The 20,330-nt window shown below is 36.9% G+C and overlaps 1 long non-coding RNA gene across 1 annotated transcript; it reads right to left on the bottom strand.

Annotated features, from left to right (window-relative positions):
* Positions 1-18,558: 18,558 nt before the first annotated feature.
* On the bottom strand, positions 18,559-20,049 carry LOC105382518. The gene is made up of 2 exons (XR_960536.3): positions 19,896-20,049; positions 18,559-19,218 (listed from the first exon to the last, which is right to left on the bottom strand). It is a non-coding gene; the product is annotated as an uncharacterized LOC105382518 (long non-coding RNA).
* Between the last annotated feature and the right edge of the window lie 281 nt (positions 20,050-20,330).

Below are 20,330 nucleotides of genomic sequence, written 5' to 3'. Positions count from 1 at the left end.
AAAATAATCCTGCTTATTGATGATTAAGCAGGATTATTTGGTACAAATGCGTTCTTCTCTTCGATTTCCTTTACTCAGATATAGACGTATTGTTTAGACAAGTTGTAGATCTAGACAGCCATTTACTACTTTGAGATGAGACTTACTTACCTATTTTGAGATGTAAAATCTTAAAATAAACATGGTATAAAAGTACCCGATATAATCGAACTCATGACAAACACGACAATACTCCCATACCCGGGAACCGGCCGACAAAACCCCAAATAACCACTAAAGTAACCATTGACCCACGTCACAATCACAAGGCCTTCTAATTTTAGCATTCGGGCGCTTCCTGTCTCGCGCGCGATCTCGCCACTGCATTCGATAGTGAACTCGTAATTGGCAGGTCAGTGAACCTACGCGTAAAAAGTTCGGTGGCTTCTGGTGAGCACGAAAATTTTTGGGACTTTACGTCGCGCTGTGGATTTGAAATTTATAGCGTTTTGTAGTTCTGATTGTGCAAATATCTAGGTATGGCTAAAATTATTATTCCCATTAGGTAGTTTTAACACTAGATAATAGATGATTTTTTATTATACTTAACATAAAACTTTTCAAGGCATAGAACTATAACCCTTTCATTGGAGTTTTGTTAGTATCGTACAAAAACAGTTACAATCAGCTACAACCTAGGTATCTACCTATATAGTATATATGTTTATTTTCTATGAATTTGATTGGTTTTTGTACTTAATAAAGTTAACAAAATATCTATACACTAATACCTACTTAGCTATAAACTGACACTTTGATACAATTAGTTTTTTTGCATAATATTTTTTATCCTTGACGATTATTTTGTTAGGTTATTTACTTACAGAATTTTTGTAGACGAGTTGCAAGTATATTCTCAAATGATCCGTAATGATCTATTCCTGTCCAGTGTACCTTGTTACGATCATCCTGCCTTTTATACTCTCCTAGTACTAGAACATCGAGCTAATTTCCACCCATAAGCCACTTACCATAATCTCCCATTAAAACCTCGGGAAAAAAACGCACCTACACGTAAACTTCATACTTTAATCTGTGCAAACGCCCTATTCATAAGTTAGTAGGAAAATCTCTGCTTCTTACCAGGGTATGCGGATCACCAGCTTACACCTACCTTACGGCGCAGAGAATAGAGGTGTGGTTCGCGCGGCAAGGGGGAAGTGTGGTGGTGGGTATATTCACGATTGGCTTCCCACTTTTTTGCGCGGCTATACAGGGTGTTGCTCCGACCACGTGCGGGGGCGTTGACCCGCATCAGCTGGTGAGGAAAGTTATGCGTCTGATGCCATCGTGGGTCATTGAGTTCTACGTCACAGTTGCGGAAGGGAGAATGGAAATTTCGGGTCTTTGCTACGCTCGGATCGTAAAATATTTTTTAAGTAGATACTTACTTACGTAAAAAATATTAATTGTAAGTTTTAAAACATTGTTGAACATCCTTGTTCATACAGTTTAGAAAAAATTACAATACGGTCCAAATTTTCAATGACGTTTATTATAATATTAATTATGCCTAATATTATTGATGCGTATTGATCGACCGGCGACGTAGATCACGCGTCGATCGGTTGCCATGCGAGCATTGCGCAACACAAACAATGTTTATCGGTCAGATTCGAGCAATTAACCGTCAGCCAAGTACAGTGACCGAGGCGGTCGGAGCCATCACATAGTCACGAAGGTAGAGTCCAGCAACGCTAACTTTGCAAAAGAGGCAAGTATCAAGACAAAAATAACTCTATTAGGAAAAAGTTAAATTAATATTATCCGATGTTTCCCCCGATGCACGGAGTTGTTTTTTAATTTAAGTGTCACTGAAAAGTCGAGGGAAATTTACGAAATATCAATTTGTATGCCTATAATAATTTTGTTTGTCAATTGACTCTCTAGGACATTAATTTGGTAAGTTTCATAAATGATGCATCTCACTATTCTATAAGCAATAAAGTTGCATACAATTGATTCCATCCAAGAACTATCGGCTACCTGTCTATATATTCTATATTATAAGGAAGTCAGTCCAGCGGGCAAGAAGGTGTCCCACGCTTCGTGTCGCCTTCGAGTCGTTCGTCAAGTCGCGCGCCTTAGACTCGCGCGCCACGCGAGTTGGCATCTTCTGTTTTTTTATATCGTCAACTCGCGTGCCCATGTAAAGTACGGTCAGATGCAAACGAATTTAAACTAAAAAATATAGTTAAATGTTGTCTCCCTGGCTGATTAGCATAAGAAGGTACCGACTAGACAGTCGCCATTAAAGTAGATGCTTTGATTTCGGGATAAAGATACAATAAAGCCTATGTTGGAAGTGCGGAATGAGGCAAAAGGGGATGTGACCTATGACTAACGTGACCATTTATTTTTTTTGTCAGAGCGGGACACCTGCGGATTTATGTTGCAAAAAAAACTTATTGGTATTCATTACAATTTTTATGTAGTCTATGTAGGGAATGAAATCTCGTACGAGATTTCCACCTAGCGAGATCTCGCGAGACTGGCAAATAACGGTATCTCGCGAGATTGGAAGGGTCGCTATTAAAACATAAATGCTAATGCTTATTTTTAGTAGGTACTAGTAACCAAGGACTTCTAGTAACTGACATAATGTTGCTTAGTTATAAAAATAAAGTGACATTTATTTAAAAAAATTATGATAGTATTATTTGGTCTCTATAAATAAAATGTTTATGTCTATAAAATTAATACACCTATTACGGCTAATAAGTTCAAATTTATGCAATATCGGTAAAAAAAATATATCTATATTTAGTACTAGCTGTTCCCGCGAGCTTCGCTTCGCCTTAAAAAGTTTCTCAGGGTCTAGAATATCTGTATACCAAATTTCATTCAAATCCGTTCAGTAGTTTTGGCGTGAAAGAGTAACAGACAGACAGACAGACACAGTTATTTTCGCATTTACAATATTAGTTAGGATTTTGTAAATTAATTACTTTACTTTCAACAATTAGGAATAATAGGAACATTAGTTATTGTAAATAAAAACAAAAACTTAACTTCACAAGTTCTTAGATAAATGTTGTGAGATCGTATTAATCAGATAAAAGAAGTTCAAAAGAGAAGTCAGATCAAGTTATCAAGGTACGGAAAGTCTACAGTACAGTGCAGTTAAAATGTGGCAGTTTTTACTGATTTTGATGTATTGTGGGGGTAAGCCTATAATAAATTAACTTTACTATATTACCAAGTCTACCTTGCCGTAATATAAACACAGTGTTACGTTTTTGTTGTGTTACCGTTATATTAAATATCGAATTAGCACTAAAATTTTAAACAAATTTCGTTTATTTCGTTGATTAAAACGACAGACCTAACTGTAACAATTACTTTCAGGAAGTTCATCGCAAGCAGGTCCATCTAGTAATAAAACTGCACATGAAATCATAACATCCCAGCGAGGAAAGTCGGTACTGCTTCGTGCAGGTTATAAATATAACAAAGACCGAACAAATAAAAATGGTACCTGTGTTTGGAGGTGTTCGAAGAGAACAGTTTGCCAAGCGAGATTAATTACTGATTTTATTTTAAAGTAAAGTCCTATAAAATACCCTATACACTTTAAGTAGTTACCTTAAGAATAATAAAATATAACTTTTGTGGCTGACTCTACATATTTTCACAGTCGAGCGAGTTGACGACAAAAAAAGTAGGTAAATACGGGAGGGGCAACTCGCACGTGGCGCGCGAGTCTAAGGCGCGCGACTTGACGAATGACTCGCCTGTTCGAATTCCAGACACACACCAACATTATTACACTGTTTACGAGCAATGCAAAATTTCTTCTTACAAAATGCCGCAACCAAACGAACCTATTTATTTTTTCTAAAAAATTTACTATATTTTTACGTTATTATTTATGTAGTTGCTTAGTATTCTGATTATTTCTGAAATATTGCAGACAGCGCCCGTTTAGGAGTAATTTAGAGCTTTTCTCACTGGAACTATTTCATTGCTCGTGAGTGTATTATTTATTACCATGTTAATGGACCATGAAATCTGAATATTATTGAAACCTTAAAGATAAGCCTCTGTATCCAATGTCGGAGATACTTCAGCCGACTTGTAAAATGTCCATTAATTACCAAAGCAGACATCAAACTGATATCCAGAAGGCTACTCTTGAATCTGTTATTTGCTCTTATTAAGCACTAAACCTAGTCAGAGGCCTTCGGGCAGCTTGAAAACATCTGACAATCGGGTTGCTCACTTACCCGACAACTCTCTCAGCTCAAGCTTGCTTGCAGTCGCTACATTTGGTAGTTTCTACCAACTTATTTTAATAAAAATGTGTTCTTGAGTACGCCTGCAGATGTGTTTAAGTAATTAACAGCTTAAGATAGCGAGTGCACTGGTGAAGATCAATGCTGGACAGTCAGATACACTGCCATAAAAGAGATTGCCCTAATTTCTACATTGCCACAACAATAGACGGTGGTGTCACTAACAAAATCATTGAAGTCATTAATATTAAAGCTAGTCTACTGAAACCTGAATCTAGACCCAATTTAAAAAGGAGTTATTTAGATGCTCCACTGTCAAAGTATTCAGCAATACTTACTGACAAAATATCTAAGTGCCTTCTAGTTACTAGCTTATACTCCACCTCGTATTATCTAATTGAGTAACAAGAAAATAATCTTTCACACAGACAACACAAGTAAGCGCTAAGCATAGGTTAGAATCTGGCACGGGACCGCAGCTCGGTAAATAGACAATTTACTTAACTCTACGCACCTAGGCATTCTCTTATTGTTTATCTACTTAGCTAGCTCTGCGAACACGGATTTGCTTGTTTCAGGTTGGCCTATGTAGCAGGTTTGTTCCTTGTTTGTATGGTGTAAACGTGTTTATATACCTATCTTCGCTACTTATTTTCATACTAATACCTACTCGTCACATATTCTTCTTGGCCATACCTACCTCAGAAACCCAGTCTTCAATCAGTGCGTAATGCAGTACGTCTATCACAGGATTCGATACTATTTTCGATCACAAACATTATGGAAAAAGAAACAAACAAAAGTCACTTTTGGAACTAACAATTTTCCTTACATTTTGACAGTGACAGTTGACGATACGCAATCTAAACGGAGGTTCGTGAAACTTATAATCGCCCTACGGTGATGACATGAACTAAAATTGGAACGGGCAATGGAAGGAGTGTGACCACCGTGTGTATGCTGATGATCTCCTGATGATAAATTGTTTATTCATGTTCCTGATCCGTTTGATGATTTTAATTTATAGACAGACATACATAACGTTTTTCTTCACTACGTAGATGTTGGTGGTTATTTTACTGATGATCGCGACCTCATTGACTGGGGCTCAGTGGCATCATGGTCTAATTGCCTATAAGTATAGTGATGGTGGATTGCCGATAGTCCCTAAGAACTAACAAAAAATGTTGCAGAGGAGCTTAATAAGCATTCCAGATTCTCAAGATTGTTTCTAGATACCCATTTTCCTAAATCATTGTCAGCCAACACTACCTTAGCTCATGCCTCTAGACTGTTCTAGGTTTTCCCTGTGAATAGTCAGCTAACTATTTTTTCTAAATGAAAGCTCTGTTCATTTAAACCAGGTTTAGATTGGACGGTACTATTGGGCCTTACTTTCAAAGCACTCTAGCTATCTACAATCCATCTTTGCATTTAAAGTTCGATTCATGCTAATTCAACTTTTACCTACAACAACAAAGCTTACTTTCTGCCCATTGCATACCCTAGCATAGTTCCCTACTGCATACGGGTGCGGAATGCATACAAATGTCCACAACGCACTTGACCGATTGAACTAACCAGGACATGAGCTATTGTTACGTTGGCAACACTGCAAAAGGAAAACTAAATCGGCACATAATACATACATAATTTGATTTATAATTGTCACGCTATCGGTATCGGTCTATTTTTAATTGTATCGGTACGGTTAACGTAGCAACTGGCTTTGCCATCATCATAAAGAACTAGGAAAAGTTTAGTAAAGCGGCTACAATGTAAGTAAGTACACAAAATTTCACAGGGAGTATCATGTTTTGTCCATGATCGAAAAATACTGTATACATATTATCAACAGTCTCTTCCTTGGGGAAAATGGGCCATTTTGAGCAATCGTTTTTTTAGGGAAAACCTAATTTGCACCCTGTAGGCTTCAAGACCGATTATTGGTATCTATCCAACGGCCAGTTCCAATTTAGATTTTACTTTTTGCTTTTACATTTGTGTTTTTACTTTTTGGAAGATAAGTTATGATTGTATTAATTTGGAAAGCATGAAAATTCTGACGCAAAGTTTCAAAATCATAAACAACCAAAGTAAAAACTCGACAGTATAAGTAACAAAGCCTAATGCTCATAAGTTTTCACGTTCAACCATCGCTTAGCCTCCACAATAATGATAAGTTGATTCGCTTTCCACGCATCGCAGCTAACCTGCCTGGAAACACAGTGGGCACAATGCAAATTGGCTAGACACACTGACAGAAGATGGATAGTGCTGGCTTCCTAGAAACAAAAGACAATCGGCATGACAATGTGTCCTCCAACGAAAGTACTTTTACTGTGCACACGCGTGATCAGGGTAGAACACAGGCATAGAGTATTTATAACATCATACAGTAGAGAATTTTACTTTGTTTTAGGCTAGATTTTTCAATAGTCAAATAAATTATATGTGAGGACTATACACTCTCACTGTCTACTTAATACAAAAATTGTTTTTTTTTTAAGTTTTCAAATTAATGCGACATCGTGAAAAAACCAACCTAAACTTGGGGAATTTGGCTCCTAAACAACGAGGGTCAAATGAAATAGGTAAGTACATTTTGAATCCGAAAATCGTTGTCAAAACAAGTTCGCGTTAGGAGGGCTGTCCCGGATGGATGGTATTAAATCATAGTTACCTGAGCATGAATATTGAAACTCTACATTTGCATTACTCTGCGCATGGCATTAGCAGTGCGGCGGCGGCGGCGGCGGCGGCGGCGGCGGCGTGCGACTTAGTCCACTGCGCCATTGACCCACGGGCTTCTGTACGGATCCTGATGAGGCTTTTTAAAATTATGGTTCTTTATATAAGTTATAGAGGTACGTTGACCAATGCGCAACACTTTATGAGATCCAATCCGCTCAGCGCCATCGCCGTTCGGTCGATGTTGCTCTATTGTGGGTAGAACTATACTGAGAAAAAAATGAACGAACGGGAGCCTTCGTGCAATCGGCTCGTTTAATACAACGAGAGTCATATCATAATTATCATCAGCCAAAACATTTCAAGCTGGACCTGTTTCTCATGTCTCTCCCAAGTAGCGCTGGAATGGAACTCAAATGATGAAGAACATTAAGGTAGGTATATCAACTATGTTGAAAGTCTTGATAGCAAGGAGCTTTCCTGTGAAACTCTATTTAAAGATGAATTTGGGCATAGGTAATGGCGCCAGACAAAAGTGCGACTGAGAACTTTTGTCACGTCTTGACGTGTGTGTCTTGCTCTCCATGCAAGACAGGAAATCAATTATGTCATGCCATGTTCCCGAAAAACAGATAACCGATGTTGGAACCACATTGAAGCAACAATGTCCTTGGAAAACCTGCGACGCACTACAGTATGCTGCCTGCCTATCTGTATAGTTAACCATCTACCTAACCCAGGTCTAAACAAAACAATGCCAGTCCCCAGGCCATGCAGGTACTAAGCTTAGAAAGTGCTCAGCATAGGAAATGGCTTGAGTACGTGAGTGTCTGTCTCTTCGCTGATTGGTCGCCGGTCGCTTGGCTCGCCAGTCGCGTAGGGCCGTGGTGACCCGCTGCCAACACTAGTAATCCCATGACATAATGCTCTGTGGGTGATATGGTTAGTTTGTTCAGAAGTAATGGGATGTGTTTTATGATAATATATATAATGTTGTCAGGCAGCAGGTTCGGTTGAAAGCGGCGCGTAGTCTATTAGATTTCACCAAACAAAACTCTTATAAATGGGTTATGTTCAGGCGCTAGATACGATCATCTTTGTAAACTGACAACTGCTTGAAGCACTTTTGAAGATGGCTGTAGCTACTCTATTCCACTATTGGTGGATTCTTAAACAATACCTGTAAAATTATCAGCCCCTAATCTTCCTCTGCTGGACGTAGGCCTCTTCACAACACTGACATTAATATAGTTAAGTATGGTCTCTTCCTAGCCACGCGTTTACCACCCAGAGTTATGCTTACGTAACATAACTTTTAATTAGTTAGCTTGAAGAAAAAAACTCTTCCTAATTCTAAACTACCAGAAACCAACGACCCCAACCATCATCCTTGCATCCACTGCTGCAGCGAAGCCGAATCTCTTATCCAAACTCCGCTCATAACCACCAGTGTACTACAGATTGCATTTCCCATCGCACTTTACCGCTGTTGCATGGTATGAAGTGCATGTTGAATGAAGTTAGATAAAGTCCTATTATGTGAGTGTGTAATTAGCGAATTACCCGCGACACAGGATGGGGACGACGCAACCAGACTGCCTGATGATGATGATGTACACGAGGAGAATGACAATTCACATCGCTGACATTAGGTACAGTCGACCAAAGAGATAAGTATTCTCATCCAGGGTGAACAGTTGTTTTTACATAATAAAATGCACTCGTAATACATTTAGGAATGTACATAAAAAAACTACTAGCAATCGTAGATATTTGCAGTATGTCGAGTTACTGAAACGGGCAGATATGATTTTTTTTAAATACTGGGATGCACACTTACCTGTTGTGTTGACTGTACTGACACCTTTAGTGAACTAGGTTATGTTCTGTATGTGTGATACAAACACATCTTTAAGGGAACTTAGAAAGAGATAACATTATGGCACCATGGCACCATCAAAGTTTTGTTATAGCATAACTAACTGCAATAATTTACACATTACCCCATCTCGAGAAAACTTTTAGTTTAGTTTCATTTCCCATGAGTTTTCCTCTTCGCAAGGTTTTCCCATGTGTGTTCTGGGATAAAAAGAAGCATAATATAAATGAGGCAAATGAGGCAATACTTGTACGTCTAATGTCAAAGTTTCGCCTTCCTACATAGACAAATGTCAAAAGAATACCCAATGTTTTCCCGTGAAGCAACATTAGAAGGATATTTATAAATAACTTAAATCTACCTACGATTTAAGTTAGCCAACAATGTAAGTCTAGAAACTAGACATTCACAGTGCACACAATCGCATCCTGTCCCACTTTCTAGCGACGGCCATCGGGAACCATTATCTATTCATAGGGAAAACATTTAATAAAGTGATTAGCAGTTATGTAGGTACTTTCATACGATTTAGATAATATAATTATTTTAACTTCTTGTGCGTTAAAAGTGTATGAAAGTAAGCATTTAAGTCATCGGTAGATTCAGGTTTCAGATTTATCATTTACCAACGTTTTTTTTTTAATTATTTGTTGATTGTCTAGATAATGCGTCTAACACTATTTCACAAAAGAGGAGTTATTGAAATCGGCAACGAAGGTGGAAGCCACATTTGAACATGTTACTAAACATTATCTCATGTCGTTTGTGTAATGTTTAAAAGTAATTTGGTAGTATTTTACCGATAGTATCGAAGTGTTTTGTTTTGAGAATCTATCTTTGTTTTTCATGTCGCAATAAGCATTTTTTACACTACGTACCTACGTATCGTCAAAATAATCATGCGTGCTATTGCTATTACCAACATAGGCGCGACGACGCTTTGATCAACGTCGATTCCGAGTCACACATACATACAAACATTTATATACTTCTCTTTTTTTCTAATGCAACCTACACCAACAAGTAAATAAAGTACCAAGGCAGCATGTGTAGCGCAGAGGTATCAAGACACAGCGCGGTCGGAAAATGCGCGCGAAAACATCGCAACCGGAAGTGAAAGTCAGGCGGAAGCTGCGGGCGGGTACCGTCTTGTGTGTGTGAGTGCGAGAGTCGAGACCTCAGAACAAGTACTATAGCGAGACACGATACTCGACAACTGTCATGTAAAGAGGTTGCATCGTTTTGCTGGATGTTGTAAATTCTCATTTTGATATAGGTAGGTACCTTGTAGTCATTAACACTTTTCTCACTTGTAAAGCTTTCTAAAGAGCTTTAAAGTTTTTCTTTACACACAAGAACTGCATTTCACTGTTCATTTTTGTATCTTGGAAAAAAATATACCTATATGAATATTTTGGATTATTATAATTATTTTAAGTAATCTATTATTAATCCATTCATACAACAACGCGGACTCAAGTTAGTATGTATGATCTCGAATATGTATAGTGCGACAAACTTATCTGTTCCGGTGACAGTTACCGAAATTGGTCAATATCTAATTATTTACTAATAAATTATATATTGATATAGATTAAATGGGTTTATTAAAACCGCAAGGGTAAATTACTGTTACGGGAAAACTTAATATCTTAAAGAATGAAGAAATATTAGACATTTACGTGAGCTCTCACCGGAACAGATAAGTTCGTGGCACTGTATGTCAGATTACATATACGTGATCAATAGGATGACGTTCATTGGAGAATTTCGTCAATGGCTACCTTTATAAATTCCGCTTTTCTTTGTTCAATATTGCTTCTTTATATTCAGATTTCGGTGACAAGATTCTTCACATACGTTTGTTTGTCTGACACAGATTCTATTCACGGAAGTTAACAGTTTCAGCTATTTGCATAATAAAGAGTATGAACGTATGGAATTAGTAAGGTTTGGAGATAGTCTGGGAGGCTTTGGGTCTGTTAATCTCAAAATTCTTACGAAGCAGTGGACGAATATTTAGATATCAAGATAAATAGATGTAAAGATTATGATTGTAGATAAGTGACGCATCTAAACATACATAGGCAGCGCAGCATAAAGATTTGTGCCCATTCTAAAATAATAATGTTTATTATCGGATAGGACATATCGTACCTATATCTCACAACACTGTCTCTTCTGGTCTTTTTAGCGGTGACAAACGCTAGCGCTGGACTAGCCTTGTCATGTTTACTTACTTTTTAAAAGTCTGATTTTTTCCCTACGCCCTGTACATTTGACTAAAACATTTTTATATCAAAAATTGACTCCTTCTGAGAGAACAATCATGTCAGGCAATCAGTCAGTGGACAGATGATACGTGACTCGAAGAAGCATATTTCGTGCACCCCAATATTTTAACATAACACTTCTGTCGTGAACTCCAGGACTATACTGTATGTGACCACTTATTATGACGAATTCACAATAACGCAGAATGTATGCCGATGACCCGCGGAACCGATGACTTCTGCCGGGACGGCGGCGGCGGCGGCGGCGGCGGCGGCGTAGGAAGACGCTCAATACCGAATTAGCATTATCCTTTATGCGTGTCACACGTACAGTCAGCAAAACAGATACCTATGTCGATTGCCACCCCAGTGCAAATAGTTCGATTCTAACACTCATGGGTCGAAGATAGATAAAGCAAATAGTAGGTAGTTTATGGATACATACAATCACTGCCAATTAACTGCCTATTCCAATACTCTACCTATCGATAGCTGACAGTTACACTCATACAATTTTGACACATAAAAGTTGCATTTTGTCAAAATCGTATGAAAGTAACTGTCAGCTATCGATAGATAGAGTTATTGAATCTGGCAGTAAGTATTTTTCAGGACACGTCAGTAGATCATAAAATTTAGAGTTTTTGCGCTGTGGTGTCAGACATATTTTTTTTCCTGACTGTACACATACTTAAATATCCCCGAATGCATTTATTTTTAAGCTCATACAAGTGTTAACACAAAGGCATACCTACAAAGAAGAATTGTAATTTTTGGCCAAATATTTGAACTTGTTTTTTGGCAAATGAGTTTACGGAGTGATTTAGTTAAATAAACAGAGTCAATATTGTAAAGACTTTTTCATCTTACACATTCAGTGAGAATGATATGTATGAAAGATGCCTCAACTATTGACGTATCAACTCTACCTTATAAAGGTTGCTTATCTAAAGGGTGCTGCATAAGTGGTATAGTACGTAATAGCTTATAATTTCAAACTAATTAAGCATAGCACGTGTTTTGTAAATTCGTGAATAAACAAATTTAAAATAAGAGGTCAGTGGAAGAAGTGGGGAGTTATTTGTCGAGCCGTTTCTTTTGCACTGACATTCCATCTAGTTCGTATTATATACCGTAGGTTGAAAATGAAGTCAAATAAACTAAAGAAGGGCTAGTACGGGGCGCATTTAAGACGTGACAATAAGGCCGGGGTCTCCTATTTACGCCGTAGCTCGCATCCAGCGTCACACCGTAGGCCGCGTCACAATGCTCAATACATCTACGCGCCAAACGTCGGCGTGTGAGGGAGACCGCATCAGTACATTTCTATAGTGAGCATCGTGACGCGGCCTACGGTGTGACGCTGGACGCGACCTACGGCGTAAATAGGAGACCAAGGCCTAAGAGTTTTGCATCGCGCAGCCTCAAGAGCGAGCGCGAAGGAGAACTCTTGTCACGTCTTAATAGCGCCCTGTGCTACATGGCCAGAAAAAGCCTTCGAAGACTGGAAGTGGAAGACTCGACAACATACAATCCAGTCTAGCTCTAGTAAGTGAATCTAAATTGGCATATTTTTTCTTAATTCTAAACACTCTACTTTCTTATACAATATTAATATTAAAATGAAAAGAGGATGCTCATTCAGCCATAGACAATTGGACAGTCTCTAGTGCCATCACTTCCTGTTGAATGGACTCGCACAATGCTGGCCATTCAGAGATTAGTCAGACGAATCTCTATGGTCAGTTTAAGAAGATTCGTATTCAAAAACGTACCTAACCCTGTTGGAATCGTCATGAATGTAAAACAAAATTACCACTGTTGGTTTGCAAAACCAACTCTAAAGTTTAAGTTGTAAGGTTTGGATTATTAGGAAAGATTAATATAGAAAAAAATATTGTGTAAAGGGCTAAAAGGAGATTCCTTGGAGATTAGTGCTATAAGAAGTTAGCGCCGCTTCCTTTAATATTTTTTTTCACTAGCTTCACAATTGTTGCAATGTTACATAAATCTTCGTCATAACTTGACAGTGTTCGGACAGTCAAATTTATGACAATGATTAAGTTTTTTTTTTTGGTTACCTACTGAAAATTATCAATAATTTTACCATGCATAATTACTATGTAAATCTATGTATACCTCTTTTGTTCACTTTACATAACAATTTATAATTATAAACATAATTATTGTTTTGTTTTTTAATTTAAATGCAACAGGGGTATGCAACATAATTATAACCATTTGTGTATAAACAAAGTTGAAAATTTAGGTCTTTTGAAAATTCAAAAGTCTAGAATTATGTATACATATTTACTAATATGCTTAAGAAATAATCAGTCCAGTAGCTTCGTAAATCCTATTCTTAAAGCAACTAAATACACTTTAAACAACAATAGCGGCCATGGCGAAGCAAATAGCGCCTATAATCTTTGTAATCCCTTAAATAAATACTTCAAAAAGGCCACCAGAGCCTCAAAGTATCACGAGACCACGCCACCCAGACTAAACAATCAATAGAAGAAACAAAATTTTGAAAATGGAAAGGAGTATTTAAACCTCTTCCAATTTTGCACCACTGGCCACAAATTGTGTAAATGTAAAAGAAGAATTAGTGACAATTTGCTTCTTAATAAGTGTATTTGAAAATCGAATTTGGGTGGCATTTTTTGTGAAGAAAAAAAAGCTTTGCGCTGCTACTTCTTATTTCTTAGATTGCAACTTTTTCAATTTATAATTTTAGTAGGTATTATAGTGAATATCAATATAACAACGGATTAACTGACGAAACAGAATAAGTGCCAATTTCTCCATTCTCGGTTAGAGCATAACCAGGGAGTATTGGTTAACTTTTGACACATCTATATATATATATATTAGGTTTTTCATTTATTCAAGGTTATAATATAAATTAACATTTAACAATAAAGCCTAATCTAATTGTAAATAAAATTGTGAAAACTGAACTAAAAGATAAAATTTTACAAAGTAGTAGTAGTTTCGTATATTTAATACACAACAAATAATACTACTAAGTTAGCTCGCTAATAATATACTTAATTTATTTAGGTCACCTGACGGTTCTACTAGATTACGTTAAAATGTAACATATTTCACGGTCAGAAATTTGCGTAGAAATAGCAAAGAAATTATAATCCTTTTGTCAACTTCAGTGAGGAGTGCGTCATCTGTGAGTGGACCACTGGCTGAAGGATAATCACGGAAATATCTCATAAGTACATGTAAGATGTTAAGGCGAAGGCGGAATGAAAATTTTGAAGGTGGAAATGTGTGAAGAATGCGGTAGCTCAGTCGGGTAAGCGCCCGCTTCTCACGAAGAGATGCGGGTTCGAATCCCGGCGCTGGCATGTACCAATGAGTTATTTTAACTTAAGTACAATGTATACCATCTCTCGTGAAGGAAAACATCGTGAGGAAACCTGCATATCTAGATTTAGCACATCTAGATATGTGAACCCACCTGCCGCAGTGGAGCAGCGTGGTGGGTAATGGTCTAAGATTAGGAAGACAGTTTAGACCTTGGGGGTATGCACAAAGGTTCCACTCGAGAGAGCCACGTGCAGGTACTGACACCCCCACAGATAATAGAATAGAATAGGAGGATGTGTGAAGAATGGAAGGAAAAGTGGGAAGGGAATATAAAAATATAAATAACAAGGTTTGCGAATAGTACGATCCTAAAACATAATTAAAATAATATAAAAATAACTTATGGACTTCCTGAAGGGATATTAAAGAGGCAGAATTACAAAAGTGATATGAAATTTATAATAAAATAATAAAGTAATAAACCTATTAAAAAATATTAATAAAACTAAATGCTTTACTAACGGAAATTTACATTACTTCCTTATTTATCAACAATCTATAAGTTACCATTTTACACTACCTCGTCAACTTTCATATTCAAAACATTATAAACTTTGTTGTACTTACTTACTTACTTCGCTGGCTCAGCGACTTGGCCTCCGAGATTAAAGTACGCCAATCTTCTCTATTCTGTGCCAATTCTGACCAGTCGGACACTTCCAGCTCTTTCAGGTCTTTGGCGACTTCGTCCTTCCAGCGGTATCTCGGCCGCCCCACCGGGCGACGCCCAGAAGGTTGACCAAGATAGGCTTTTCTAACTTTGTTGTGACTTACCTAATTCATATTTTATATGCAAACATAACATAAAACCACCTTTTGCTTCCGTGACTCGCCTTAACTTACCTAAGTAATAAGCGTATGCTTCTCTGCAAAAATATGACGCACTCAACTGAAAGTAAATAAATTTTAGAAATTTATGTGAAAATTATTTTCAGACTCAAAGTCCAATAGTTAAATTAGTAACAATTGCTAATTTGTTCTACTAACACTTTGTCAAACCGTTAAAAACTGATGAGTGTAGAAAATTAAATTAAATCTGTATATGTAAATATGTAATTACTTACTTACTCCGAACGGAGAATAAGTAGTTTGTAATAAATTTATTTCATTTAGGGCTGATTTTTTAATGGTTACATATAAGTGTTATCTGAGGAATAAAATTATTAATGTCTCTATACAAACTTTCAGATGCGACAGCAACAATTTTATTCCTCAGATAACAATTATCTGACTATTGCAAAATCAGCTTAAAAAACAGAATAGTTAATTTTTAAAGTAAATAGTTATCAAACTTGTTGCGAGAAATCCGAAAAAAACATCTGGTGAGTTTAACGAATAGAATTTGTAGTAAGCATAAGTTTTCGAAGCCTAACATGTACAGCTTGTATGCAGCTTACAGCTGTACAGATCAGTACACAATAAAGTTCCATGTAAGACCTCTGAATTTCAGAAATTCATAGATACCTATTGAAAATTATTTACCAATTGCAAATTCAGTCGCCGTTTTTCCAGATCACATATACTCGTATAAAACTAAACAATTAATGCACATTGCTGACCGATCGATCACAGGATGCAATGAGCATTTAGTTACAGTTTTTTTCACACACTAGTTTTTTTTCTTGGTAATGCTAATGACATTGCAAATTTATCTGTACCCTCTTTGTTTGAAGGGCTATTTTTGATCGAACCGTGCTTCATTGCAGGAACTATGTTTGCCGGTGGTCACCGTGTCACCTTGCGTATTCTATTCGTCCATTTTGCAACATATTCATAGTTTTTGCATGTTTAATTCTGTAGTGTTGGGACATGTGTCGATATGTTTGCATATGTACTTGGTCGTGACTTCACTTTTAATTCATTCTTCTAATATTATGAAGTGGAACGGTTTGAGTAATTATTTGAAATTCTAGTCATTCTGAACCAATTTAGTGAAAATGTGCGAATAAAAGGACGATTTCGATAGACATCGATCATCGCGTGACGTGTCGTTTAATATGGGGGGAATTACAAATTTAAGTTGTTGAGAATGCATTTCGGCTTACCATACCACGTTGGCAATACACTATGGGACTGGTGGAACTTTATCATTGCCCACGAGTGTATAAATCTCTCATCAACATGTTCATGACAAAAAAAATGTTTTCCTCGCCATTATTTATATCGATATCGACAATGAGGGAACTTTCTCAGCCCCACTTCCGCCAGATTAAATATGTCCGCGTATTCATAAACTAATTTCTGTGCCGAAAAGGACAGTCCACATCGCCTGGCCCACTCAAGAATGAGTTGAAAGGAGGTTGAAAGGCTTAGTGTAGTTTTTTTTTACGGACAATAGGTTTATAGGCACGGGTGCTTGACCATATTGTGGACATGCATGACTGATGGGCTACAAGAAAAGATTATACTTACTTAATGTTGGTTAGAGGCAAAAATGAGCCCTATTTTGTACTTTCGCTATTTAAATATTCGTAAATAACTAAGTAATATAGCTTAGAAGATATTTTTATATTACGTGTGTTTTTCCAGCTATACTATTACAGTACTTTTAATGTTTTCTTACATTTTAGGCAACGTCTGTAACGACTGCATTTCTATTTCAATTGTACAAAATTTCTGTAAAAACCGTGTCAAAACTCTTGCATAATTTTCAGAGTAAATTCCTAACTAATTACATAAACACAACAAACCTAACACTGATGTATTTTAAAGTTATAACTTTTACAAATATGTTTTTCTTTTCATTTTTACACGTGTAATATTTGCAGCTGTAAGATCACCCGTTCGTTCGTTTAAAAGGCTCGTGCCGTGAGTCGGTGATTTGAGAACCATGTCGCCCTGTCATTGTCACCTCGACACAGCCTCCATGTGGACACTACAGTGTATACAGGGTGTTTATAAACATCATCCTGTAGGTACAGTTAGACAGATTGATACACAGAAGGTATAAGTAGTAATAGTAACTTACACTGATGCGGTCGAGGTTCATTCCAGTAGTATCATGTGTTAATCTATAGTTAGTATTTTTTCAGGAATTAAGGGTAACGTTTCATTTTTATCCCATAGATTGGATAATTTTATCAGCTTTATTTAAATTGTAAGTATGTTACATAAAAGCCTTTTTAAACACGGCGATGAAAAAATTACTTAATATACTATACATTTTTCTCAAGGCATATCTCAAGTGTTTAGTGCACTTGGGCACCCTGTATAATCGAATCGGTCATCCGGATGGACACGCTTTTTTGCACCTTGTACCCGACAATCGCAGCTTAAGAGGACAATACGAGTTTATCCCCAAAAGAAATGTACTTTTCATAAACTGGGCAAAACCACACACTTTGTATCCTATTGTGGCTGGACATGTAAGCCAGTTGTTAAATTATTAATGATTTCCGAAGTGGCCTATGAGATATTATGTTTTAAGTGACTGTCATGGACTAAACAAATAGCGAATGATAAATATAATTTTAGTTCACTTCGCTGTAGTCAAGTGAACTCCAGTAAATCCGTAATTTTGTATGTTATTGTTTTGTTGAAACATAAAATAAATACTTTTTCTTCATAAAGCTTCTCATAAGAACATCCGATGAATGTAAAAAATGCACGCATTAGGTACCTAGTTCGCAAATTTTTAAAGTATTACCTACGCCTATGCTTACTTAGTACTGCAGATTAAAATTCAAACGTTGGCTACCATTAAAACTTAGGCTCACTTTATGTTTATAAATAATGTCATGCAAAAGACTGAAAACTGAACACACCTCCAATGACCCTTTCAGTTCATTTACGATTCATCTGAGGTTCATGTAAACATATTGTGCATTCAACCATTTTACACAACAAAAAGATCAGTGAAATCTAGAATTATTATATTTTAGGCTTAATTATTTATAAATTGCTGTATAAATTGATCTTGAACAGTTATAATCAGTAAAGGTTGGATGAGGAAGGCTGAGGACAGAATTTAGTGACGCTTCACGAGAAAAACATGTTTTTAGCAGTGGACGATATGATTATGTACGACCCTAACCTAAAAAATAAGGACACAATAAAAGTTTTATGCTTTATTTTAAAATATATAATAATATAATGTTTTCCCTGTAACTGTTGACACAATAAAACATGAACTTGTTAAGTATGTATATCAATATTTTTTTCAAACTGGAAGAGATGCTAAAATTAAAAAATAACCATAAAAATTAAGATAACAACATGGAATTTATAACAAATTAATGACACGAAAAAAAAAGATCGTTTACGACTAAAGGGTAGATAATGCATTGCTTACATTGTAAGATTACAAGAATTTTATTTCATTTTTTAAATAAATAATTGATCTCGGGACAAATAAAACTGACCACCCCTGCGGCCGCTACACAGGTCGTTATCGACGTCGACAAACTCGTTTAACTCGCGTTCCACCAATAACAGCACCGTGTTTATATCGTATCGTCATAAGTGACATTTATCTACGTCGATAACGAACCCGTGTATCTTCAGCAGCTGTACCTCTACCCTCATTGACACTGCTCGCACTCGTCGCGACAAGTCACGGTGTACGGCGCCAGTCCTCGACTCATTCTCTGCTCGTTCTCACACTGCAGCAGGCACGGGTTGCTGAAGGTCCTGCCCTGGGCACAGACCGGCTTCAGCTCCCGGGAACAGTTGCAGGAGTGTGCTGAGTGGACCAGCAGCAGGGCCGATAGGAGGACTGCAAGATGGAGAAGGCATAAGATAATGTATAGTCCTCCCAACTTAAGCTGGGAATGAGAATTCAACTTGTGTGAGTGCACACTGTTAGGGCGTCTTGCACAACAAAGTTAAATAAATTTAAATCTATGACCTCTTGCTCTGACATTATACTGTCAGAGCAAGAGACAAACTATTTAATTTTGATTAACTTTGTTGTGCAAGACGCCCCTAGTGTACATAGAGTGGCAATCGGCTTGATGCTTTTGGCGATCACTCACAAAAATTCTCAGCTTAAGTTGAGAGGACTGTATGAGTCTATGGATCGCATCTAGTGGCGTGCTTTGGGAGAGGCCTACATCCAGCAGTGGACTGCTATAGGCTGATGATGATGAAGATAATGTACAGCCAAAGTGATATGTGTACCCCCAGTGCAAATGCGTACTTTAATTTTGAAATCCACTGATTAATAAATCATGTCTAATGACGTCAATAATGCGTGTTTGTCATACTGAGGTCATACTCGAATATGTATCGATAATGATCGAGATACACTCACGAGCAATGAAAATTTTCCAACTGTCATTGACTATGGACTGTTTGTATTATGCACAACACCAAAGTTCCAGTCTTCCATTCATGAGTACGTTGCACGAGGCACATTAGGAATAATATTCTATGGATAAAGTATGTACTTACATGTAAACAGCAGAAACGTTTTGCCAGCCATTGTAATAAAATTAATCAAAATTAATCTGTTTATAGATTTTCACAACACTTGCAGTCTCAATACACTTATTATATCTACTGATATAGAAATTAAACTGAATCCTTTTATAAATCATCGATATCTTTCCCTATCACGCCAATGCTCATATTATTATTTAACATGTACTTACCTGTATATTTTCAATTAATAAATATGATGCTAACGTGTACCTAAGTACTTTACCTCCTTAGATAAAAAACTTTCACAATCACGTCAACAATTTCATGAGAATTGATTCAGCCATTCAGTAGTTCCCATTGAACATTTTATGCCTATTGTAGATTATATAATAATACTAGTTGATCCCGCATGCTTCGCTTCGCCTTAAAAAGTTTTGCCGTGGGAATTCCGGGATAAAAAGTAGC

This window comes from Plutella xylostella, chromosome 26, assembly GCF_932276165.1.
Source record: "Plutella xylostella chromosome 26, ilPluXylo3.1, whole genome shotgun sequence".
Lineage (NCBI taxonomy): Eukaryota > Metazoa > Arthropoda > Insecta > Lepidoptera > Plutellidae > Plutella > Plutella xylostella.
Note: the sequence above shows the minus strand (reverse complement) of the source record. Positions and strands in the feature narration are given on the sequence as shown.